At 45.3% G+C, this 26346-nt stretch overlaps 1 protein-coding gene and 1 long non-coding RNA gene across 3 annotated transcripts in view; one reads left to right on the top strand and one right to left on the bottom strand.

Annotated features, from left to right (window-relative positions):
- The window catches only part of LOC146797541 (uncharacterized), a 177268-nt gene that overhangs the window by 133157 nt on the left and 17765 nt on the right, over positions 1–26346 (top strand). The gene's annotated exons all lie outside the window — the stretch shown is intronic.
- NINJ1 (ninjurin 1) overlaps positions 12633–26346 on the bottom strand; it is a 232751-nt gene continuing 219037 nt past the window's right edge. Inside the window, exons 4-5 of one of the 2 annotated variants that reach the window (XR_014968501.1) lie at positions 14948–16788; positions 12633–14851 (exon numbers count right to left, since the gene is read on the bottom strand). The gene's annotated coding sequence lies outside the window, so the exon portion shown is untranslated. Of the gene's footprint in view, positions 16789–26346 lie in introns of both variants that reach the window. The other variant, XM_085624591.1, reaches the window with a different exon arrangement.

The raw sequence follows: 26346 nt of genomic DNA, 5'->3' as shown, positions 1-26346 counted from the left end.
TATACTTCGTTAGGGCTATCCCTTTAGAGTTGGGCAAAGCAATGCTATGGAAATTTGACCAAATTTTTTCCAAATTTATCTGGGCATACTCTCGACCAAGGCGAGCTTTCAAAATACTCTCCTTCCATCGGGAAAGGGGCGGCTGGGCGTTACCTAAGTTAAGATTTTACTATTGGGCCTCTGTCATGCAATCTAGCGCAGAGCTGCTTCAAGAATATTCATATATTCCAACTGAAGGACTTCCGTCACCCTATCAATTGCTTTTAGGGGTAGAGACCAGCGGATGCCTCTGGAGGCAGCTCTCCTTCGGTTACTACAAACGGGTAAGATTTAAGACCTTAATGAGCGCCTATAAAGTTCTTTCTAACATTCGTAAAATTTTAGGGCTGAGTAGTCTGAATTATTACTCCCCTCTTAATAATAATCCTAATTTACCAGCAATATTTGGGGCTTCTTACCTACAGAATGGCATCGAGCAGGAACACTAAAAATGGGAGACCTGATAACTAATGATGGCATTAAATCATTCTGTGCACTTAAAACTGAATTTCATTTGGGGGAGCAGGATTCTTTTAAATACATGGCTACAAGAGACTTCCTGACCCGCAAGACCGGGGGGACTGCTGGTTTCTCCAAGGTAGATTTTATTGGCGAATTAAAAAACTCCACCTTACCCAGTATTGTATATATATATATGCTATATTAGTTAGTCTAATGCCTGATGATATGCTTGTCACTGCTAATAAATGGCAAGTGAAACTAAATATTTCTTTTAACAACTTTAACCAGGCTGGGCAATCCGCCAGGAGTTATTTACTATCTGCTAAATTACAGGCGCAATTTTATAAAACTGCATTTTTTTTTTATATATCACACCTAGTGGAGTTGCTAAATGGGGAACGGGGGCAGTAACGCTCTGTCCCAGATGCTCAGAGTTCAGTGCAGACTCGATACATATGTTTGCCACTTGTCCCCAACTTATACCTTTTCTGGGTCAGATAAAAGACTTCTTCACTAAAGTTCTTCCTCAGGATATCCAGCTAACTCCCACGACTGTTTTATTAGGCACACAAGACAAGATCAGTAGAAAGAATGGAGGTTCACTTATTTTTGTGGCTCTGACCATATTACGTCTATGTATAGCTTCATCTTGGAAGGACCCAAATCCTCCATTGTTCACTCACTGGCTAGGTCGATTGATTTCTACTTGCCATATGGAAATGGCCATATTTTCCAGAAAGGGAAGCCAGGGAAAAAAGAAGGGTCTAGCTATCTAGCAACCCTTATCAGCTTGGCTAGATAGATACGATTTGGGAAAAAGGGGGTGGTGATGGACAGAGTTTCTGAATGATGCAGAATACTCTTACCAAGTCAAGAGATCATGGTTTTAATCCATCACCGTTTTTTAGCTCACTGCACCATCCCAGCTCAGAACCAGGCTACATGCAAATTAGTCTGTACCTGTCCCAGTGCATGATGGGAACAGGGCAAACCAAACTACCAAGCCAATTCTTATACTGGGAAGGAAACAAGCTTCCGGGGACCGGTTTCTGGCATCACAGCCTTCGTCGGCCCGGCTTGCATGAATCCTGATGGTGCAATGAGCAAGGGACTCACGTCTGAGCATACCCTCCCACACTGAGTGTGGATAAATTCGATTTGGGAAAAAGGGGGTGGTGATGGACAGAGTTTCTGAATGATGTAGAATACTCTTACCAAGTCAAGAGATCATGGTTTTAATCCATCACCGTTTTTTAGCTCACTGCACCATCCCAGCTCAGAACCAGGCTACATGCAAATTAGTCTGTACCTGTCCCAGTGCATGATGGGAACAGGGCAAACCAAACTACCAAGCCAATTCTTATACTGGGAAGGAAACAAGCTTCCGGGGACCGGTTTCTGGCATCACAGCCTTCGTCGGCCCGGCTTGCATGAATCCTGATGGTGCAATGAGCAAGGGACTCACGTCTGAGCATACCCTCCCACACTGAGTGTGGATAAATTCGATTTGGGAAAAAGGGGGTGGTGATGGACAGAGTTTCTGAATGATGCAGAATACTCTTACCAAGTCAAGAGATCATGGTTTTAATCCATCACCGTTTTTTAGCTCACTGCACCATCCCAGCTCAGAACCAGGCTACATGCAAATTAGTCTGTACCTGTCCCAGTGCATGATGGGAACAGGGCAAACCAAACTACCAAGCCAATTCTTATACTGGGAAGGAAACAAGCTTCCGGGGACCGGTTTCTGGCATCACAGCCTTCGTCGGCCCGGCTTGCATGAATCCTGATGGTGCAATGAGCAAGGGACTCACGTCTGAGCATACCCTCCCACACTGAGTGTGGATAAATTCGATTTGGGAAAAAGGGGGTGGTGATGGACAGAGTTTCTGAATGATGCAGAATACTCTTACCAAGTCAAGAGATCATGGTTTTAATCCATCACCGTTTTTTAGCTCACTGCACCATCCCAGCTCAGAACCAGGCTACATGCAAATTAGTCTGTACCTGTCCCAGTGCATGATGGGAACAGGGCAAACCAAACTACCAAGCCAATTCTTATACTGGGAAGGAAACAAGCTTCCGGGGACCGGTTTCTGGCATCACAGCCTTCGTCGGCCCGGCTTGCATGAATCCTGATGGTGCAATGAGCAAGGGACTCACGTCTGAGCATACCCTCCCACACTGAGTGTGGATAAATTCGATTTGGGAAAAAGGGGGTGGTGATGGACAGAGTTTCTGAATGATGCAGAATACTCTTACCAAGTCAAGAGATCATGGTTTTAATCCATCACCGTTTTTTAGCTCACTGCACCATCCCAGCTCAGAACCAGGATACATGCAAATTAGTCTGTACCTGTCCCAGTGCATGATGGGAACAGGGCAAACCAAACTACCAAGCCAATTCTTATACTGGGAAGGAAACAAGCTTCCGGGGACCGGTTTCTGGCATCACAGCCTTCGTCGGCCCGGCTTGCATGAATCCTGATGGTGCAATGAGCAAGGGACTCACGTCTGAGCATACCCTCCCACACTGAGTGTGGATAAATTCGATTTGGGAAAAAGGGGGTGGTGATGGACAGAGTTTCTGAATGATGCAGAATACTCTTACCAAGTCAAGAGATCATGGTTTTAATCCATCACCGTTTTTTAGCTCACTGCACCATCCCAGCTCAGAACCAGGCTACATGCAAATTAGTCTGTACCTGTCCCAGTGCATGATGGGAACAGGGCAAACCAAACTACCAAGCCAATTCTTATACTGGGAAGGAAACAAGCTTCCGGGGACCGGTTTCTGGCATCACAGCCTTCGTCGGCCCGGCTTGCATGAATCCTGATGGTGCAATGAGCAAGGGACTCACGTCTGAGCATACCCTCCCACACTGAGTGTGGATAAATTCGATTTGGGAAAAAGGGGGTGGTGATGGACAGAGTTTCTGAATGATGCAGAATACTCTTACCAAGTCAAGAGATCATGGTTTTAATCCATCACCGTTTTTTAGCTCACTGCACCATCCCAGCTCAGAACCAGGCTACATGCAAATTAGTCTGTACCTGTCCCAGTGCATGATGGGAACAGGGCAAACCAAACTACCAAGCCAATTCTTATACTGGGAAGGAAACAAGCTTCCGGGGACCGGTTTCTGGCATCACAGCCTTCGTCGGCCCGGCTTGCATGAATCCTGATGGTGCAATGAGCAAGGGACTCACGTCTGAGCATACCCTCCCACACTGAGTGTGGATAAATTCGATTTGGGAAAAAGGGGGTGGTGATGGACAGAGTTTCTGAATGATGCAGAATACTCTTACCAAGTCAAGAGATCATGGTTTTAATCCATCACCGTTTTTTAGCTCACTGCACCATCCCAGCTCAGAACCAGGCTACATGCAAATTAGTCTGTACCTGTCCCAGTGCATGATGGGAACAGGGCAAACCAAACTACCAAGCCAATTCTTATACTGGGAAGGAAACAAGCTTCCGGGGACCGGTTTCTGGCATCACAGCCTTCGTCGGCCCGGCTTGCATGAATCCTGATGGTGCAATGAGCAAGGGACTCACGTCTGAGCATGCCCTCCCACACTGAGTGTGGATAAATTCGATTTGGGAAAAAGGGGGGTGGTGATGGACAGAGTTTCTGAATGATGCAGAATACTCTTACCAAGTCAAGAGATCATGGTTTTAATCCATCACCGTTTTTTAGCTCACTGCACCATCCCAGCTCAGAACCAGTCTACATGCAAATTAGTCTGTACCTGTCCCAGTGCATGATGGGAACAGGGCAAACCAAACTACCAAGCCAATTCTTATACTGGGAAGGAAACAAGCTTCCGGGGACCGGTTTCTGGCATCACAGCCTTCGTCGGCCCGGCTTGCATGAATCCTGATGGTGCAATGAGCAAGGGACTCACGTCTGAGCATACCCTCCCACACTGAGTGTGGATAAATTCGATTTGGGAAAAAGGGGGTGGTGATGGACAGAGTTTCTGAATGATGCAGAATACTCTTACCAAGTCAAGAGATCATGGTTTTAATCCATCACCGTTTTTTAGCTCACTGCACCATCCCAGCTCAGAACCAGGCTACATGCAAATTAGTCTGTACCTGTCCCAGTGCATGATGGGAACAGGGCAAACCAAACTACCAAGCCAATTCTTATACTGGGAAGGAAACAAGCTTCCGGGGACCGGTTTCTGGCATCACAGCCTTCGTCGGCCCGGCTTGCATGAATCCTGATGGTGCAATGAGCAAGGGACTCACGTCTGAGCATACCCTCCCACACTGAGTGTGGATAAATTCGATTTGGGAAAAAGGGGGTGGTGATGGACAGAGTTTCTGAATGATGCAGAATACTCTTACCAAGTCAAGAGATCATGGTTTTAATCCATCACCGTTTTTTAGCTCACTGCACCATCCCAGCTCAGAACCAGGCTACATGCAAATTAGTCTGTACCTGTCCCAGTGCATGATGGGAACAGGGCAAACCAAACTACCAAGCCAATTCTTATACTGGGAAGGAAACAAGCTTCCGGGGACCGGTTTCTGGCATCACAGCCTTCGTCGGCCCGGCTTGCATGAATCCTGATGGTGCAATGAGCAAGGGACTCACGTCTGAGCATACCCTCCCACACTGAGTGTGGATAAATTCGATTTGGGAAAAAGGGGGTGGTGATGGACAGAGTTTCTGAATGATGCAGAATACTCTTACCAAGTCAAGAGATCATGGTTTTAATCCATCACCGTTTTTTAGCTCACTGCACCATCCCAGCTCAGAACCAGGCTACATGCAAATTAGTCTGTACCTGTCCCAGTGCATGATGGGAACAGGGCAAACCAAACTACCAAGCCAATTCTTATACTGGGAAGGAAACAAGCTTCCGGGGACCGGTTTCTGGCATCACAGCCTTCGTCGGCCCGGCTTGCATGAATCCTGATGGTGCAATGAGCAAGGGACTCACGTCTGAGCATACCCTCCCACACTGAGTGTGGATAAATTCGATTTGGGAAAAAGGGGGTGGTGATGGACAGAGTTTCTGAATGATGCAGAATACTCTTACCAAGTCAAGAGATCATGGTTTTAATCCATCACCGTTTTTTAGCTCACTGCACCATCCCAGCTCAGAACCAGGCTACATGCAAATTGGTCTGTACCTGTCCCAGTGCATGATGGGAACAGGGCAAACCAAACTACCAAGCCAATTCTTATACTGGGAAGGAAACAAGCTTCCGGGGACCGGTTTCTGGCATCACAGCCTTCGTCGGCCCGGCTTGCATGAATCCTGATGGTGCAATGAGCAAGGGACTCACGTCTGAGCATACCCTCCCACACTGAGTGTGGATAAATTCGATTTGGGAAAAAGGGGGTGGTGATGGACAGAGTTTCTGAATGATGCAGAATACTCTTACCAAGTCAAGAGATCATGGTTTTAATCCATCACCGTTTTTTAGCTCACTGCACCATCCCAGCTCAGAACCAGGCTACATGCAAATTAGTCTGTACCTGTCCCAGTGCATGATGGGAACAGGGCAAACCAAACTACCAAGCCAATTCTTATACTGGGAAGGAAACAAGCTTCCGGGGACCGGTTTCTGGCATCACAGCCTTCGTCGGCCCGGCTTGCATGAATCCTGATGGTGCAATGAGCAAGGGACTCACGTCTGAGCATACCCTCCCACACTGAGTGTGGATAAATTCGATTTGGGAAAAAGGGGGTGGTGATGGACAGAGTTTCTGAATGATGCAGAATACTCTTACCAAGTCAAGAGATCATGGTTTTAATCCATCACCGTTTTTTAGCTCACTGCACCATCCCAGCTCAGAACCAGGCTACATGCATCACCACCCCCTTTTTTACCGCTTTGTTCGCCATAAGTTGGCAGGGTATGCTCAGACGTGAGTCCCTTGCTCACTTTGCCACTGGATTCAAGCAAGCCTGGCTGAAGACGGCTGAAATGCCAGAAACCGGTCCTAGGAAGCTTGTTTCTGGTCCAGGGAAGGCATGGCTTGGCAGTTCGGGCTGGACTGTTCCCATGAGGCACAGGGTCAGACTGATTTGCATATGGCCATGTCTGAACTGGGGTGGCAGAGTGGGCTAAAGAACGGTGATGGATCAAACCCAGATCTGTTGACTGGGTGTGAGTGTTTGATTGGTTCTGATGCTCCGTCCATCACCACCCCCTTTTTTACCGCTTTGTTCGCCATAAGTTGGCAGGGTATGCTCAGACGTGAGTCCCTTGCTCACTTTGCCACTGGATTCAAGCAAGCCTGGCTGAAGACGGCTGAAATGCCAGAAACCGGTCCTAGGAAGCTTGTTTCTGGTCCAGGGAAGGCATGGCTTGGCAGTTCGGGCTGGACTGTTCCCATGAGGCACAGGGTCAGACTGATTTGCATATGGCCATGTCTGAACTGGGGTGGCAGAGTGGGCTAAAGAACGGTGATGGATCAAACCCAGATCTGTTGACTGGGTGTGAGTGTTTGATTGGTTCTGATGCTCCGTCCATCACCACCCCCTTTTTTACCGCTTTGTTCGCCATAAGTTGGCAGGGTATGCTCAGACGTGAGTCCCTTGCTCACTTTGCCACTGGATTCAAGCAAGCCTGGCTGAAGACGGCTGAAATGCCAGAAACCGGTCCTAGGAAGCTTGTTTCTGGTCCAGGGAAGGCATGGCTTGGCAGTTCGGGCTGGACTGTTCCCATGAGGCACAGGGTCAGACTGATTTGCATATGGCCATGTCTGAACTGGGGTGGCAGAGTGGGCTAAAGAACGGTGATGGATCAAACCCAGATCTGTTGACTGGGTGTGAGTGTTTGATTGGTTCTGATGCTCCGTCCATCACCACCCCCTTTTTTACCGCTTTGTTCGCCATAAGTTGGCAGGGTATGCTCAGACGTGAGTCCCTTGCTCACTTTGCCACTGGATTAAAGCAAGCCTGGCTGAAGACGGCTGAAATGCCAGAAACCGGTCCTAGGAAGCTTGTTTCTGGTCCAGGGAAGGCATGGCTTGGCAGTTCGGGCTGGACTGTTCCCATGAGGCACAGGGTCAGACTGATTTGCATATGGCCATGTCTGAACTGGGGTGGCAGAGTGGGCTAAAGAACGGTGATGGATCAAACCCAGATCTGTTGACTGGGTGTGAGTGTTTGATTGGTTCTGATGCTCCGTCCATCACCACCCCCTTTTTTACCGCTTTGTTCGCCATAAGTTGGCAGGGTATGCTCAGACGTGAGTCCCTTGCTCACTTTGCCACTGGATTCAAGCAAGCCTGGCTGAAGACGGCTGAAATGCCAGAAACCGGTCCTAGGAAGCTTGTTTCTGGTCCAGGGAAGGCATGGCTTGGCAGTTCGGGCTGGACTGTTCCCATGAGGCACAGGGTCAGACTGATTTGCATATGGCCATGTCTGAACTGGGGTGGCAGAGTGGGCTAAAGAACGGTGATGGATCAAACCCAGATCTGTTGACTGGGTGTGAGTGTTTGATTGGTTCTGATGCTCCGTCCATCACCACCCCCTTTTTTATGGCTAGATAGATAGACATAATGGGGTCTTTGAAATATAAGCAATAACTCATGTTCTCTACTTTAGGTAGGATATATAAATTCTATGAATCTAGAAATATAGGTGATACCCAAGTCCCAGAAAGTTTATGTTGGGGGAACCTCTGGGTATTTACAACTGTGGCACATTCCTACGAATACCGTTTGTGTCATATAGGATTTAAATGTATACGCATAATGTACAATCATTTCTACGAGAGCAAGTGTTGGTATAATGTTACTTTTATCCCTTTTCTCTTCCCTTTATTCACTGTTTTATCGACTCTCAAAACATTAGACACTGTATATCTGTATTAAGTCACTCGTCACCACAAGCCCATTCTGATGTTTTTTCCAGGGGTGGGGGGGGGGGGGGAGGTAGGGTGGGTACGAGGGACTTGTTTGAAATGGCTCTTTATTTTTGAATTTGTACTTTTGTACTTTCAATTAAAAAAAAAGAAAACAATAGAAAAGGTTTGGTGGGATGGTCAAGTTTCTATATGTTATGGAGTCACTAGTGAGTGACCCAACTTGACCTCTCAGACAAGATAAAGTGTCTCAGGTGATACTAGATGTACCTATCAGCCCAGGTAAATATGGTGACTTCAAGTTGTTTTACTACACTTTGACGTCTGCCCTGCTTGTTGTAGTACCACATGTTGATAGTGATGAATGTGGAAACCTGCACCATTTTCCCTCTGCTGGAGATCAGAAGGCCTTGACCTCCACCTCCCATAGATGACCCCTTAACCCAGTAGCGATGCATCCATCATCATAGTGAGCTCTGGGTGGGATAGTGAGAGCAGTTTGCTGCAGGACAGATTGGTCAGCCACCAGTATCTTGGGAGCTTTCTCCTTCGGGACCTGCATGGAGTAGGATAGGCACCCTTGATGCTGGGGCACTGGAATTTCAGGTTCCATTGCGGGGCCCACATGTACCAGCTGGCATTGCTGATAAGGAGGCTGCATGAGGCTAAAAGCCTCAGAACCATCCCCACAGAGATCCAGGGCTGAACCTAAAACATTGGGATCATAGCCTGAATGTCTCAGACTCACTTAGGTGGAAGAAAAAAGCATTTGACCTGACCATGTCCAGTATCGCTCCCATGTATGGGAGCTTCAGTGTGGGAATCAGATAGGACTTCTGCACTTTTATGGTGATTTTTAGGGTACCACTGTGTTCCGTTGGAGGTTTATGACTCACTGCGATGAGCCAGACTTCAACAACCATTCATCTACGTATGAGCTTACATGAACTCTTGGCCTCTAAAGATAGGCAATGAACACCCTCATCACTTTCTTGAACACCAGATAGGCAGAGGTGAGGCTAAAGTGGAGCAGGGCAAGATGTAATTGTTCCTGGTCCACTTTGAACAACAGATAATGCCTAAGGAACCGCAGGGCGGGTTATCTGAAAATACGCATCTGGCAAACACAGGGACACCATCCAGTCCCCTGGGCCCAGGGTGCAGAGCCAATGTGTGCATTTTGAGATTTTGCTTCCAAAACAAAGCATTTACAGGCTGAAGGTGAAGGATAAATCTTAACCCCCACCTTTTTGAGAATGAGCAAGTAATGAGAATAAAAGCCCTCATCCCTCTTCAAGCCTATTACCAATTCAAAGACAACTTAGGAGAGCAAGAGATGCAGCTGCTCCAGGCAGATGATCCACTGATATTCACTCCTGTGCAGAAGGAAATTGGGGTCGGGAGGAAATGAAAGACAGGTCGTAGCCCCTTTAAACAATCTGTGAGACCTATCTAATGGGTTTGATGGATCTCCAACAAGAGTGGTAAATAATTAATCCTGCCCCTACTATGTAGTCTTGAGCTATTGAGAGCAAATTTAAGCAACATATTGGCTGTTTTGGTAGGGATGGAGTTTGAGGACTGATGTCCCTTCTGTCCTGAAAGAGGTCTACTAGTGCCACACCCATAGCCCCAAAAGGACTATGCTATTTTCTGTAACGCTAGCTGTGAAGGTGCCCACTGAAAATGGGCCAACCCCTCAGGAATAGCCCCAGAATTTGCAGAGCTGATGGAGAATTGCTTTGCAGTACTCAAAAGCACAAGGAATGCGCTGTGACCCCTACTGCCTTTAAACCGTTCCAGTACAGTCTGTCTTTTCTTCGAAGAATCTAGCACCATCAAAGGGCATGTTTATCAGTGATGCATGGACAGTGCAAATAAATCTGGTCTACTCATCCAGGCATGCTTGCGAAGCATGTCACTGGTACCAACAGCTCTGCCAATGCAATCCATGGTGTCTAAGTCTACACACATGACATATTTCATTGTATTCTGCCCATCATGAATAATCCGAGCCAGGGAGGCTCTAGGGTCCACCGGGACTGCCATCAACATCTAACTGGCCATCGCCATAATGAATCCAGCAAACACAATTAGATGATGGACGGAGTGCTGAAACCTTTCAGACACTCACCCTCAGTCACAGATCTGGGTTTAATCCATCATCGTTCTTCTGCTCACTAAGGCACCCCAGTTTGGATCCAGCCATATGCAAATCAATCTTGACCTTGTTCCTCATGGGAACATTCCAGCCCTAGCTGCCAGGCCAGGTCCTCCCTGGACCAGAAACGAGCATCCTGGGACCGTATTCGGGGTTTCACCCCTCATCAGCCAGGCTAGCTTGAATCCAGTGGCAAAGTGAACAAGGGACCCACGTCTGAGCATACCCTGGCCACTAAGGGCGAACTAAGCAAACACAATAAGATTATGGATGGAATGCTGAAACCTTTCAGACACTACCAGTCACAGACCTGGGTTTAATCCATCATCGTTCTTCTGACCACTAAGCCAGTTTGGACCTAGCCATATGCAAATCAGTCTTGACCCTGTTCCTCTTGGGAACTGTCCACTCTAAACTGCCAGGCTAGGTTCTCTTTGGACCAGAAACAAGCATTCTGGGACCAGTTTCGGGGTTTCACCCCCTTATCAGCCAGGCTAGCTTTACTCTAGTGGCTTGGTGAGCAAGGGACCCACGTATGGGCATACCCGTCCCACTCAGGGTGACAAATGCAAAAAGAACAATTGATGGACAGAATGCTGAATAATGTCATACATTCACCCAATTACAGAGATCTGGGCCTAAATCCATCCAGGCTCACTGTGTGAAGCTAGCCTGGCTGATGAAGGGTGATGCTACGAAACCGGTCCCAAGATGCTTGTTTCCAGTCCAGGGAGGGCCTGGCTTGGCAGTACGGACTGGACTGTTCCAATAAGCAACAGGGTCAAGACTGATTTGTATATGGCTGGGTCCAAGATGGGGTGGCATGAAGAGCAAAAGAACAATGGATTTAACCCACTCACTGGGGGTGAATGTTTGATTTGCTCTGCATTTCGTCCATCATCTGTGTGTCTTTTGCTTTCTTGCCCTAAGTGCGCTGGGTATGCCCAAAAGTAGGTCCTGGGCTCACTGTGTCACTGGATTCAAGTTAGCCAGCTGATGAGAGGTGATGCCCCGAAACCCATCCCAGGATGCTTGTTTCCAGTCCAGGGAGGATTTGGCTTGGTCATTTGTGCTGGACTGTTCCTATAAGGAACAGGCTCAAGACTGATTTGCATATGGCTGGGTCCAAACTGGGGCGGTATGGTGAGCAAAAGAACGATGGATTTAACCCAGATCCCTTGAGTGGGGGTAAATGTTTGATTTGCTCTGCATTCCATCCATCATCCGTGTGTCTTTGGCTATTGATGACCACCACTATCAACAACTCTCACCAGCCTTTTTAGGTAATGAGTCCCTCTTTTGGAGATGCCCATCATCACATAGGAATCATACTCTCTTTAGTGTGACGAATATTTTTTTTTGCAGTATCTTGTGAAATTGCACAGACTCATCTTTGCATGCACCTTAAATATTCTATTAGAATTGGGCTTTCTCTATTCCCAGAGATTGCCACTGCTTGTCATGTTTTAATATACACACATTGATCAAAGCATGACTGCAGTCTTTCTCCAAAAATCTTTAAAGAGCAACTAGCCACTATGCAGGGGCGCAACTTTTCTGCTACTGAGTTCACAAGCTATTATTCATTCACACTCTATGAAGACCTTTTTTAAGACCAGCAACCGCTCCAGACTCCATTTCTGGGGGTCCTGGTGCATGTAAGGGAGTGAGACTCTTAAGCTACGATATTGTCTCAATTACTATATTCACTCATTCTCCTGTTCCAATGTGCACATTAGCTCCCCCAACCCCCACTATTTCCAACTTTATAGGTGTGCCCTGGGCAACAGCACCGTTATCTCACGTAGCAGCATTCAGCACTAGGTTGGGAATGTTTCCCCCACAATATTTGCCTTACCTAAACCAAGATTTTCATTTCACTTCACATGTGTTAACATAAGCGAGGGTTGGTGTTTTGGAGAAAACAACTCAAAAACCTTTCTTGCATACAAAAATCCTTTGAAAAACCTTATTCTTGTTAACATTACAACCTACTTACTTACAAAAAATGATTGTGTCATTTAATAAAAATAAGAGAATAAAACAATCTCACTTATCATACTTAACATTTCGATAAAGATTGACATTCAGTATGTACTTTTTGACGTGATTAAACACAAAAACCGGCATAGGTATATACTTCAAAAAATGTATTTATTTACATAAGTAAGAAGAAGTTTTGCATTGAAAATAATTAATAAAAACAATTTTTGAAATGTATTTTTTTAATAAATGCAATATTAAAATAATGGACACCGGTACAAAAAACAAGATAAATGAAAAATTAATTATGATTTTTCAATGATTTGTATTCATAACCTGGTATATCAAATTGAAGGAACAGGCACACATTTTTTTTCAGGCCAAATATTACTTCCCCATTCAATATTTATGATTATCTGAACTTTTTGTCCAGGTAACCAATCAGTGAGACTACCTATTTTTCAGTTTGTAAATGAATTTGCTTAGGTTTATTACCAAAACGGAAGACTTAGGGCCATATGTAGGTAGGGTCACATTTACCGACTCATAAATACCGAATTTTACCGATTCGGTATTTATGAATCGGTAAATGTGATGAAGGTAATCAATCGGTAAAATTTACAGATTCGGAAAGGGTCGGTAATTTAGAATCGGTATTTACCGATTCGGTAATGATGCATACCTTCCCATTGATTCCTATGGGCCAGGAGGCCCATAGGAATGAATGGGAAGCCAGTTACCATTACCGAATCGGTAAATACCGATTCGGTAATGGGGGAGGCAGTATCATGGGTGGCAGGGTGTCACATTGACACCCTGTTGCACCCCTGATTCGTCCATGTGTGCACATGTGGCGCACATACATGCCCTAAGGGCATGTATGTCTGCCACATGGCACTTTGACATCAGCAAAATGTCACGTTTTGCTAGGGATTCGGTATTTATCACCAACCTATATTTGGTGGTAAATACCGAATTCTAAGTCCTACCCATCACTCATTTGAGTGTTACCTACATCTCATTTCAGGATTCGGTATTTACCGAATCGGTAATTTTACAGAATCGGTAATTTTACCGATTCGGTAAATTACCGAATCCTGAAATATGCCCCCTACATAGCAAATGCCTAAATACCGGTCGGTAACGGGATATTTACCGAAAATCGGCCGTTACCGACCGGTATTTGGCTTCCTACATATGGCCCCAAAAGAGGTAATAACATTGCCAATAATAAAATTGCCAATTAATTTACAAACAAGTATTGAGGGAATACGCATTCTTCATTAACAACCCCTAGCTGTTTTCTGCACCCACCATCAGTCCAACAGTGATGCAGGATGCTAGTTCAAACTTTGGTGTAAACTGTGATCAGCTTAGGAAAGGTAACCAAAATCAGCACTGGCAAAAATGTTCAAACACGCTCTACTTTCATTTTTTTTCTTCTTCGCTGTACCCCCTCCTTGCCCTTGCTTTGCCTGATGCCATAAGCAGTGGCAACTCAAGATAGTGAGAGAAGCCCTGCTTGACCCTTAAAACCGGCCTCCAGTGGCTCTAGCTCCCAAGGGAAATGCCCGATAAGATAAATGGTCAATCTGGTCCAGACTCGATTCTACACTGCTGGGCACTGGACCTTAGGGTTCGCATCTAGCAAATAAAAAATAAATAATTATTGGAATCAGAAATGCGAGTAGTCAGGTAAATGTCGCAATATAGCGACTGCTTCTTTTGCTCGATCACTGTATAGGCAACTGAATGTTCTCCCCAAAAAGTCAGAACTTGAAACAAGGACTTTGTGGGTGAGAGTCCAGCATTTTTCAAATGTTGATTGCCATTTAATTAACCATTACTGTTTTAAGGGCAACACCTCTCTATAGCCAGAAAATGTCACTCACAGACTTTAGATATGATGCCAGGAGTATTTCCACGTGAATTGACATGCTATCACAGTCAGAAAAGATGAGCATGATATAATTTGCTCTGGGACAAACGCTAGTCGACCTACATCAGTCTAAAACTATTTCAACATCAGTTTGCATGTCAACTAATTCACTTAGAAACAGGTACATTGAAAACTGCTGTTTGAGACATCAGAAAATATACCCCTAGGACATTTGCCCATATTAAGTAGTTGTTTAATAAAAACATAGGACACGATTAAGAGTTTGATGGTCCTGGAGCAGGTCGCATGCCACCGCCCCGCTCCAGGATCTCCAAACAGGGCCGCCACCCGCCCACCAGATTACAAATTTTTCGTGGTCTGGTGGGTGGGCGATGAGGTGGCCTGTGGTGGTACCTTTCAAACACACCTATGTATGCCTTAGAAAGGCACAGCCGCAGTACCACCACAGCACGTTCCAGCACGGCATGCACTAACTATGAAGTCCATGCCGTGCTGGATCTGGGGGTGCATGTACACATGGGGCACAACATGTGTGCCCCAGCATGCACCCCATGCAAGGGAGCACGAGGAGACCCTGTAGGGATCCCTTTGTTTAATGACTGCCTGCAGTTTCATGGATGAGAATCCTCCATGACACCGCTTGCGGTCCTGAAATTCGTAATATGCATGGCGGTGCCTCAGTGGCACCGGCAGCATATTGTGAAACCCTGAACGCAACGTTGCAAAGGTGCAATGACGGTCCAACCACCAAATTTGTAATACAGCGGTTGGACCACCGGTGCAGCCATGGCTGGACCGCCAAACCCCCGCAAGTTTGGCAGGCCCATAGATATAATGAGTAAAGGAAGACATTGGATTGCTCTCTCATAGGATGTGCCCATAAAGTGCATAGATAATTATATATAAAAAAGTTTAAGTCCTACACATAATTTTTATAAAATAATTGCCCGTGTAAAATATATATTTCAGTTCTATTATACATAGAGGAATGTTTTGATACATGTTGCATTTGCTTTCAATGGATATCTTGTGATTTTTGAAAAGTGAAACAAAAAAAATTGAAAATCTCAAGTCTTGGTTCCTTTGGGAAATGGCTATGATGACTTAAGCTAGGTTTCGTAAATTGTGTTTTGGACTCCTGGAAACTCACAAATATCCCACAAGAGTCACAGACACTATTATTTTAAAATGTTCTGTTATACTGAGTTTAACAAAGTATTTTTGTTAGCAAAGTATATTGCATTTGCACGTATGTCTTTTAAAATGTTTGGATCATGAACAAATTTAACAGGGTTGCAATAAAGCTGCCCGAGAAACCAACAAATAAAGCGCACATGAACGTTTCGAAGTTCACTTGTTTGATTCCACTTCTAATGCCAAGTTTCACTACAAAGAATAACGTGCTATCTCTGATATCAGTGTTACAGTACATAAAAAGTTTGAAATTGCAACAAAATAGAAATGTCTTTCTTTGAAAATATTGACCATTGAGTTCTGCATAGTTTTATTTTTCCCATAGAGCATTTTTTTCTGCCGATTTATCGCCACTTTTTTTCTTTCCTTAGATTTGAAGTACTTACAATGTAGGACTTGCCCAAATTCCAGAAAGAAAGCTTGTTGAAATTAGGGTTCCAAGAGGTCGTTGAAGGCATCCTACACTTGCTGTGAATTTGGATATTAGTTTTAGTTGGAGAAACATTTATCAAATCATTTATCAAAAACACTTTATTCTTCTGACATTTAAAAAGCATACAGCTGTGTTTCTGAACTATTCAGCAGGTTTCCTAAGCAAGGTATGTTTTCCTTTTCAGTTTGGAAGCAGAGTTGGTAGTAGTGAGGTGTAATGTGTCAACATTTGAAATTCCGCATGTTCCTGTTGCTCAGAAAGCATTAGTTAAAAGAGATGCACACACAAAAGATCCAGAAGATTTTTCAACACTCCTGTTATATTGGATCAACTAATCCTGAAATATGATTGACTCATTCCTGATAAGGTGGAGATGAGGGTTCATTCCCTTTACATCGGTGAGCAGTTTAGCAAGACACACGAGGTATTCAATTCCAATTATCTTCTGCCAGCCATGCAGGTTTATCTGGTTACTGAGCATCTTGATATTAATTGTTGGTTGTGTTGCGTAAGTGAAGGTCAGATGAGGCTCTACATATGAAACCCCACTGCCTGACGTTTTGATCACTTTTAAAATGAATGTATTCGGTGAAGACAGATAAAAAGGATCTTCATTCTGGTTGCATTTGACAACTTGACAGAGGGGACAGGAGCAACAGCAATACACAGAGAACTTCAGGAAATGAGATAGCAGAATAAGGTAGAAGTTGCAGTCCTTCATTGTTGCTCATTGATACTGGCAATGTATTTACCTTCATCCAGTAAGTGAGCACGAATACCTGAAATAGAGTAAACATAAATCAATACAGTTATAAATTAGTTATAAGTTAAAATACAATGTAATTGTAATATTCATCGACTTGCATACTGTATTTCTGTCAACGCATGTGCTACACTTATACTTGCTGCATGAACCAAGTCATTAAGGTCAGCACATTGTTTCACTAGCCGGAACAACCAGAGAGGAGTGGGAAGGATGGAGGAAGCAAAAAGATAATAAACAACCTTTATTTGAACCAACATATTAAAAGAAAAACACTGTAAGTAACCAAAAATAAGTATTTACCATAGGCTTATGGTAACAAAATATGAGTGTGAACCGACCATGCAACATGCATACTAAAACCTCTTCTCTTGACATTACTAAAAGACAGAGCTTCTCACTTAAATAATGTTGCAATGTAAATTAAAATGGGACTTCATCGCAAACTTTAGTACAATTGTTTCCTATGGAGTAATCACCCATGCGCATTATGAGAGTGGGCTCATTAACAAATCCAGCTGCAGCAGAGTCAACTACCTGCCGATACTTCATATTACAGAAATATTCTGTATACCTAGGAAACACTTGCAGCATGAAAGAACCGTGCAAATAACCAAAAATAGGTATTTACCATACTTCCAATTTTAAATAAGGCTTATGGTAACAAACTATGTGTGTGAGCCGACTGGGAAACGTGCATACTAAAACCTCTTTTCCTGATTTGGATGGCAAGTACATGTCAAGCAGTGGCTAGTTTGTATAATGACTTGCCCTGCTAAATGCCGTTGAGCTTTACTGTGTGTAGAAACATGTAAGTAACACCCAGTCGCTGCTCGCAGAGGTAACGCTGTGGAGCGGTGAGGCGGGGCAGGGTGTCAGTGTGCGGGGTAGTGGAGTCCAACATACGACGGCAAAGGTGAACGTAAATAAATAAATAAATATCTGCCGTTGTATGTCGGACTCCACTACCCCCCCCACCCAGCCTGCCCCCCACAGCGTTACCTCTTCGAGCCGCCGCTGGTAACACCATGAAGGATGCATAACACAATCCCCTTTGCACTGTAATTTTAACAGTGTGATAACAAGGTTATGATTTAAATATTGACTTTATTAAACCGGTCACAATACGTTTTTAATACCTTGTAGCCACTTCCTATTTGTCGACCACTGATCAAGAGGACTGACTGTATTAACCTCTCACACAGATCAAATGAGTGAATTATTACCTCAGGGGTTGAGTATTACATATCAACCAAAAGAAACTGCGAAGAGCTCCAATTGGAGCACACTACAGGCCGATGACTGAGTCATGGTGTAGAGGAACCCAACGATGAATCGTGGCACTTGTAGCGGGGAAGGGTTAGCATCCTTTTCTGGAAATGCTAGATAAGAAGTTCACTAGCTAGCAAGTTCACTCTTCCCTCAAAGAAGTGGCACTCATTACATCAGGCTAATACCCTATTACTGATCTTTCTGCAGATATTTGGGCTTTGCTTTGGAGGACTAAATACAGAGATGAAATGTGCATATTGCATCCTTGGTTTGGCAAGTGTTCCCTTTACCATGATAACATTTTACCCTGAGGAATGCAACAGGAATTAAAGAGGCACATTTAGTGACTGCTTTGAACTGCAGCACAAGCAGGATGTTGTTCTATATTATGACTACAATATTATAAATATTTCTCTATAGATGGAGGAAAGGAAGAGCGAGATGTGGGTTAGAAAGAGGGCTGGGTGTATTAAGCATGATAATCTCTGCCACTAGGAAGAAGCCAGCTATTTTAAAAACATTTGAATGTGATTTAAGATGATATGAACTCGTGCTCATTTCAATTTATATAGCTTGCAGCACATGCAATAAGACAGTAAAGGCCTTAATATTAACAAGATGTTACAATGATTGAAAAACCACATGGTGTGGTGAGGGGATTTTTGGCCCACTGACAGCCATCTAGCAGAGAAGCATCCATCTGTCATTCTCTGTCATTTACTCACCATTCTAAACAACATATAAAAAAAATTAGTTCCCTTGGGTAACGATCTTCCAGTTCGATACTCTATTTACCAGCAGATTCTTCACCTGATGAATAATTTCAAGCACCAGACTGGATCCGGAAACTTTCAACACCTCCCCCTTGCTGGTAGGAGGTGCACTGCAAACTCACCACAATAAGGTACTCTTCTGGACCGCCCTGCTCCTCTAGTTGTCTGCATACCCCAAAAGAGCTGGTCATCAGACCTAATCCGAATCAGAATTCAAATAATGATTAGAGATTTAAAAGGCAGCTCTGTATCTTTTGACAGAGCCCATTGCACACCCCATTTGCACCAGCGATAGAGCGAAACACGAAACAAGGAACCACAGGAAGACAGACTTTCAAAGGTTCCACATTCTGCTTGCCGCACCGGTGGCAAATCTGTTTCACCTTCCAGATTAGACCGATTAAGTGGGGGACAACAAGCTGGCATTATGAGATTGACCACTCTGGTGGTAGCTGGAAGGTGCTCATTTGTCACCATTGAATCTCCAGGCATGAAGGTGGAGGCTCTGGAGGTTGGGGTGCAGTATCAGACAGTACTGGGAGCGAAGGCCTTCTATGAGAAGTATATGGAACGAGGGGAGGAAGATCTGGACACACTAACTGAGAAGAAACAAAAGTAAGGCTATAAGAGTAAATCCTATGGCCATCAGTTCGACCAGATTGATTCGAAGTCCCTGCTCTTCTAAAGACAACAGACCTCTGATTTCCTGTTTCGCCAGCTGAGCCTCCCTCCAGGTGGTGGAAGCAGCTGTCCATGCTGAAGCAATGGCTGGTGAGAAGTAAAAGGACATCCCTTGAGACAGGTGCTCCTCTACCAACCACTAGTTCAAATCTGCCACAAGTGTCCCAGGAGATTAGGACAGTGTCTGTAAGAGCTCTCCGAACTGGAACCATTGCCAATGAAGGCAAAACTAGAGAGCCTTTGTATTTCTGTGTGAAAATGTAACAAGGAGGATGCAGTGACCCAGCAGACCAGGCAGGTGGAGAACCATCTGGACTGCAACTCATGCTCCCGCCTGAAACATCTGAATCATATCTCGAATGTCTCAGATCCTCAGGGACGAGGGGAAACTTGTATAGATGTTGACCCGTGTACTTCCCCTATGAACAGGAGGCTTTGGGGAAAACTTGGGCAGATTGACAGGAAAGCCCAAGTCGAAAAGCATACAATAGGTTGCCTACAGGAGATCTGACACCATGTGTAGTGAACTGACTTAGAGTAGCCAGTCACCTCAGTGCGCGATACAGACATTTTTAAGGTTCTCAGATTTGCTGCCACCACTGCCATGACTTTGATGAAGGCTTGCAGTGCAAATGTCAATCCAAACAGGAGGACCTCAATCTGGTAGTAGGTAGACCCTAACACAAACCACAAGTACCTCCTGTGAAAACTACAGGACTGGTATGTGGAAATAAGTGCTCTGCAAGTCCCAGGACACCATCCAGTATTAAGCTTTGAGTGCCAAAAGGACCTGAGCTAGGGACAGTATCTTCAATTCTTCCATGCACTGTAACAAGTTTAAGACTCCGACACCTAACACCTAACATAGGACAAAGCCATGGCTGTCCTTCTTGGGAACCAGGTAGTACCGAGAGTAGCACTCCTGCTCATCTTCCAGGTCTGGAACTAGCTCTGCTGCTCCTTTCTGCAGCAGGGTTGCCACATCCCACTGCAGGATCAGAAGATGGCCTTCCATCTGAGGGGACCGGGAATGGGGAATCTGGGGTGGAGTCTACTGGAAGGGTAGGGCCTACTGTGGCATACTGGCTTATGTCAACACGTCAAAGCGCATGTTATGTCATCATGAGGGGAATGTGGAATGTTGGGGATGGACGGTTGGGAAACGGCGATTGGTGGCTGAGGTGCTTTAATAAAGACATACTTTAAGTTGCTCCAGTATAGGTCTTTCCGATTATGCCATACTTCACCATCTACCCCTTTCTACTATTTTAAGGACCCACTGGTCCAAAGTTATGGTGTTCTAAACCTGTAGAAAGGTGGATACCCGTCCTCCCACCGGCCGCACATGCACCTTCAATAGGAAGTTACAGTGGCTTTCCAGTTAGTGTAGGGGAAAATGAAGAGGAGGGGGAGGAGGGCTACTGGGCCTCTTGGCCTTTTCCTTTTTCCCTCCTTCTATATTGATGCTAAGGCAGAAGAGCGCTGCCACGCTGCTTCAGCAGCAAGCTGAATACAAATAATAAAATGATAATAACATTTGTTATTATCATTTTGTTTTTTGCATTCAGTGTGCAGCTGAAGCCAGGCGGGCAGGGCTGGGCTTCCCACATCACAGGAGGAGGAATGGAGGCAGCATCTAAAGTGGGCATGGCTCCTCCGGTCATCTCGTGCCAGCCAAAACATTATGAGCACTCTGCATGTTCTCCACGCAGGCTGTATTACAGCCTGTGTGGAGAACATCATTGCACTGCATGCAATAGTAGTGGTTAAGATAGTGACTGACAAAGACGCGGTTGCAAATTGTTGGCACTAGTCTGAGAAAAAAGGCCATTTAGTCCTTTTTTAAATTTTCCCAAGAGGCACCAAATGCAATTTGGTTTCTATCCCCTTCAGTGCTAACACTTGGCCTATTATCTTTATCTCCAACATCAGCTTGGTAATTCCTCCCACCCTCATTGTTGGAAAGATATCATTTCAATATTTCTGCACTGGTTTGCACGTTGGGTATAAGTGCATTCGTTTTTAAATAGATTCCATCTTTTACACAGATTGTCCCAAATGTTCATTGCATTAGACATTTTTAGCCACTTTGTTCGATCCATTAATTTCATTATAAAGATCTATTATCAGGGCCTACTTGTTATCATCTACAGGATTGATCCTTTGTGACTGCAGACCGCTAGGTATCTTTTAGCCTATTTGGTACATTGTGGTATGACACAATAAATGTTCTCACAGTGTCAAGTGATAATGTTCCTTTTATGTCATATTACTCACTTCTGTATTCACCTTTTTTTACGAAGATTGAAAAATAATACTTTTTGTGGTGTCCTTAACTAGAAGAATAACAAATAAACACCGTAATGGCAAATACACAGTATGACACCAGGTTTTTAGTGGCACATACAATGCATAGCTAATACACACATATATCCTTTGCTGGTCATGCCTACAAGATATACGCACTTTGTTCAAAACACTGGAGGATTCTGGGAGATACACCTTAGGGGGGGACTATGGTGATCCCCTAACACAAAACAGGGAGCCCATTTAGAAAAATAGTGTGCAATTTCGGATATTATATAAGGTTTTGTGGGAACAGAAAAATCCCAAAGGCAGAGAGGAGGAGCAGGTACAAACATAGAACAGGCCAACAAGTCTTGGCTTTAATGTGCTTGTTGCAGACTTATTTGTTGAAGATGTGTAGAAAAATCACAAAATATTTTACTCCAATACCAAAGTTGTCACCCTGGATCCCTAGGGAACATCGTCCTCTATGGTCAATTTCACCACATCAGGAGAAACTGCAAATGGCATACTGGCTACTTTAGGGGGGCTAATAACCTCGAACACAAACTATTTAATAGAGATTAACCTAGTACACTTGTCAAGAGAGTACTAAATAGAGCTGGAATTATCTTAGAGAAGAGTTGCTACATCATAAAGAGATGAAGAATACAGATAGATTGAGTTGTGTAGCCACACTCTGTCCTTCTACAATTGCCAAACACAATAAACAATACTGTCCAGTATAGAGCAGTTTAGGACATATATATGGGGCTCCTATGTTTTCCTTTAAATGTGGGAGAACCCTAAAGGATCACATAGTATGTACCAGTGATTAGAACCCTATGAAAGATTCCATCACCAATAGCTGGGGTTTGCAACCAATAAGAGGACACCATGTTGTAATTTTTTAACTATCTGTGATCTCACTAATGTCACAAAGTTTTTCTTCTGCCATATTACACAAGAAGTGCACCACATTTCCAATTTTACTAGCATGACAGTGGAATATGTTACCGGGTGCCCTTGAGGGTTCTAAAAAAGACCTGCTAAAATATGAGAAATACAATCTGACAAAATATAAGTAAAATATGATTCATAGTGTATTATGTTACAAGTTTTGTATAGCGAACAGCTGCCCCAGCAAAGGGGCGTCCCAGCGCTAACAGACGGAAGATGGGAAGCTGCTAACAAAGGCAAGGCCTAAAGCAAAGGAAAAAGGTACGTTTTAATGGCCTTGAGGAATGCCAGATAGTTGTCAATGCTACGTATGTGCGCAGGAAGGGTATTCCACAGTTTTGCAACCAGGGTGCTGAAGGAACGTCCTCCTGCACGCACCCTCCTCACCCAAGGGACAACCGCCAGATACTGTCCCCTATAACGAAGTAGGCGAGTAGGGTAGTAGGGTGAGAGCAAGTTCGCCAAGATATCTGTGGAGGAGGAGTTCATGATTTTGAAGGCAATGCAGACGGACTTGAACTTGATGTGCCCTCACAGAAGTCCGAGGCAAGTCCCCGCGACTTTTTTAGTTTGGACCTGAAAGCTGAGGGCCGAGTCAACCCATACATCCAGGTTTTTAAAGACCTGTTTTGGGGCGGGTGCAAAGCCCAGAGTTGCCAGCCACCAGCTCTCACTCCACAGCTCAGGATCTCTCCCTACTAGCAAAATCTCAGATTTGCTAGTGTTGAGCTGGAGACAGTTGGTAGTCAGCCACTCCGCGAAGACAGCAAGATCGCTCCTAAACTTAGGAGCATCCTGCGTAGAGTCATCAGAGAGATCTACTACTAACTGAGTATCATCAGCATATGATACCACCGTACGTCCTCTGCCCCTGGCCACTGCTGCTAAAGGTTGAACATACAAGTTAAATAGCATAGCGCTCAATGCTGAGCCCTGGGGAACTCCTTGTTTAATAGCATGTATCCGGGAGGCGAAGGGGGAGCCGTCACCTGGAAGGTTCTCTCAAAGAGAAAAGAGGCAAACCCGCCCAGGGCCAGGCCCTCAATGCCCGCCTCCTCCAACCGTTGCAGCAGGATCTGATTTATTTTTTATTTATGTATTTTTCACATTGATAAAGCGCACTGTTACCCGGAGGTGTCCTGGCGCTGATTGTCAATAGTGTGTATGGGCGGAGGGATTAATGTGTGAAGAGCCATGTCTTCAACGCTCTCCTAAAGGAAAGGAGGTCCGGCAATTGTCTGAGGTTCAGCGGCAGTGCGTTCCAAGCCTTTGCTGCACCTAGGGAAAAGCTCCTGCCTCCCCAACGAGCTTTCCTGACTCTGGGGACAGCTACCAGACCCTGATCAGCTGACCTCAGCCATCTTGTCGGTCTATGCCATTGGAAAAGTCGGGTCATGCAGTGGGGCCCTAGGCCGTACAGAGCCTTAAAGGTTACACATAGTGATTTGAAAATAATTCTTTTTCGAACTGGTAGCCAGTGTAGCTTCACCAGGTCCTATGACACCGAGGCAAATTTAGGTGTGCCTGTGATCAGGCGGGCTGCTGCATTCTGCAGAATTTGGAGTTTATTGAGGAGCCCTGTTGGGCATTCAGCAATAGGCTGTTACAGTAGTCCAGTCGGACAACACCAATCCTGTAACCACTGTCTTCTTGTGCTCGTCGGCAAGAAACGGCAGAACTTTCCGGATGGTTTTTAGGACAAAGTGGGTTGCTGAAGTAAGTGCATTAATTTGAGGCCTGAAGGACAGTGAGTCGTCCATCATTACACCCAAGTTTTTAACCTTCGAGACTGGAGATGGGGGGGGGGGTGCCCATTTCCTCTGGCCACCAGTGTGGGGACCAGATATTGTCTCCGGACCCGAACAGCAGTACTTCAGTTTTGGCTGAATTTAACTTGAGACAGTTTTCTGACATCCAGTTACTGACTTCCCGCATGCAGCCTCTGAACCTTTCTGCAGTGCTGTCAGTTTCCCCCGGTAGCAGTGACACCACTATCTGAGTGTCATCTGCGTACGATGTTAAGTTGAAGCCAAAGGATCTAATAATTGGTGCCAGGGTGGAGACGTACACATTAAAAAGAGTAGGACTCAAGGAGGACCCCGGAGGGACTCCGCAGGGGAACACAAAAGGGTCTGATTCAAAGTCCCCCAGTGCCACCTTCTGCCTCCTGCTGGAAAGGAAGGCATGCAGGATTTTAAGCGCCTTTCCTTGAATCCCGCTGGCCCTTAGCCGGTCCACTAGTATCCTATGGTGGACTGTATCAAAGGCCGCGGGCAGATCCAGCAAGATCAGGGCGGCTCTGCCCCCTGCATCCATCACTGTTCTCACGTCTTCTGCTGATTTGATCAGTGCGGATTCGGTACTGTGCCCCGCCCGGAATCCATGCTGAGATGGATCCAGGCTCTGGCTGGCTCCCAGGAAGGCGCTCAGCTGTGTGTTTAAGATGCCCTCCATGACTTTCGCCGGAAGGGGCAGCCTGGCAATTGGCCGAAAATTATTCAGGTCCGTCACATCTAGATTAGGTTTCTTCAGCAGGGGTAGAATGGAGGTTTGTTTCCAACGCAAGGGAAACTCCCCGTTATCCAGCATAGCATTGAACACTGGGGTGAGTCCTGCGGCCATGGCCAAGGGGGCTAGTTTGGCCACACTGGCCGGACATGGGTCATTAGGGGAGCCAGATTTTATCCGTTGTAGTCGGTTCTCTACCTCCTTCTCCCTAATGGGAGAGAAGTTAAGCAGCAACGCTTTGTTACTGTCTGCCTCTATGTTGGTTTCTGGAGCGGCGAACTTGGCTTGAATGTCAAGCGGGAGGAAAATGTTTTCTACCTTTTCCTGGAAGAATTTCACCAGATCTTCGCATAATTTGCGACTTGGTGGTATCTCTGCTGGTTTGGGGGCAGCCAGGGACGATACTATGCGAAATAGTTCCTTGGAGGAATTACTTGCGTCCTTGATGCGTTTCGTATAAAACGCCTGTTTGGCCTCTTGGATCGCGAGTTTGTACCTTTTCAACTCTGCGTTGAGAGGCTTTTTATCCTCCTCTTTGTAGTTTTTTTCTCCAGATTCTTTCCAGCTTTTTGCAAAGCATTTTATGATCCCTGATTTGTTCAGAGAACCAGGCAGCCGAGGGGCTAGAGCGTGTGGAATGATACGCTTTATGAGGGGCTAAATTGAGGCAGGCTGCCTCCAGCCAGTTCGTATATGAGGTGGCTGCATCTTCCACACTGACTGGAAGGGTCCCCATGGAGGTTCTTAGCAAGCTCTCTAGAGCCTCCCCTTCTATATTTTTCCACTTCCTAATCATTCTGGGCGGGTTCTTGACCTTAATTGGTCTGGGAGGCAGGGCCAGGCTAATTTCAAAATGAACTGCCGCGTGATCAGACCAAGAGACCGGACGAACTGTAGTGACTTCTAGATTGGGATGGTTGGAAAAGATCCCATCTAGAGTATGTCCTGCTCTATGGGTCGGGCGATTGACCCTTTGGTTTAGTTCAACCCCATGCATCAGTTCTATGAGATCCCGCGTATCCGGGTCCGAATCACACTCCAGATGAAAGTTTAAATCTCCCAGCACTGTAAACGTATTAGCGCAGAGCGCTTCT

Source organism: Triturus cristatus, chromosome 9 (genome assembly GCF_964204655.1).
Source record: "Triturus cristatus chromosome 9, aTriCri1.1, whole genome shotgun sequence".
Taxonomy (NCBI): Eukaryota; Metazoa; Chordata; class Amphibia; order Caudata; family Salamandridae; genus Triturus; species Triturus cristatus.
This window is presented reverse-complemented; position numbering and strand designations above follow the sequence as displayed.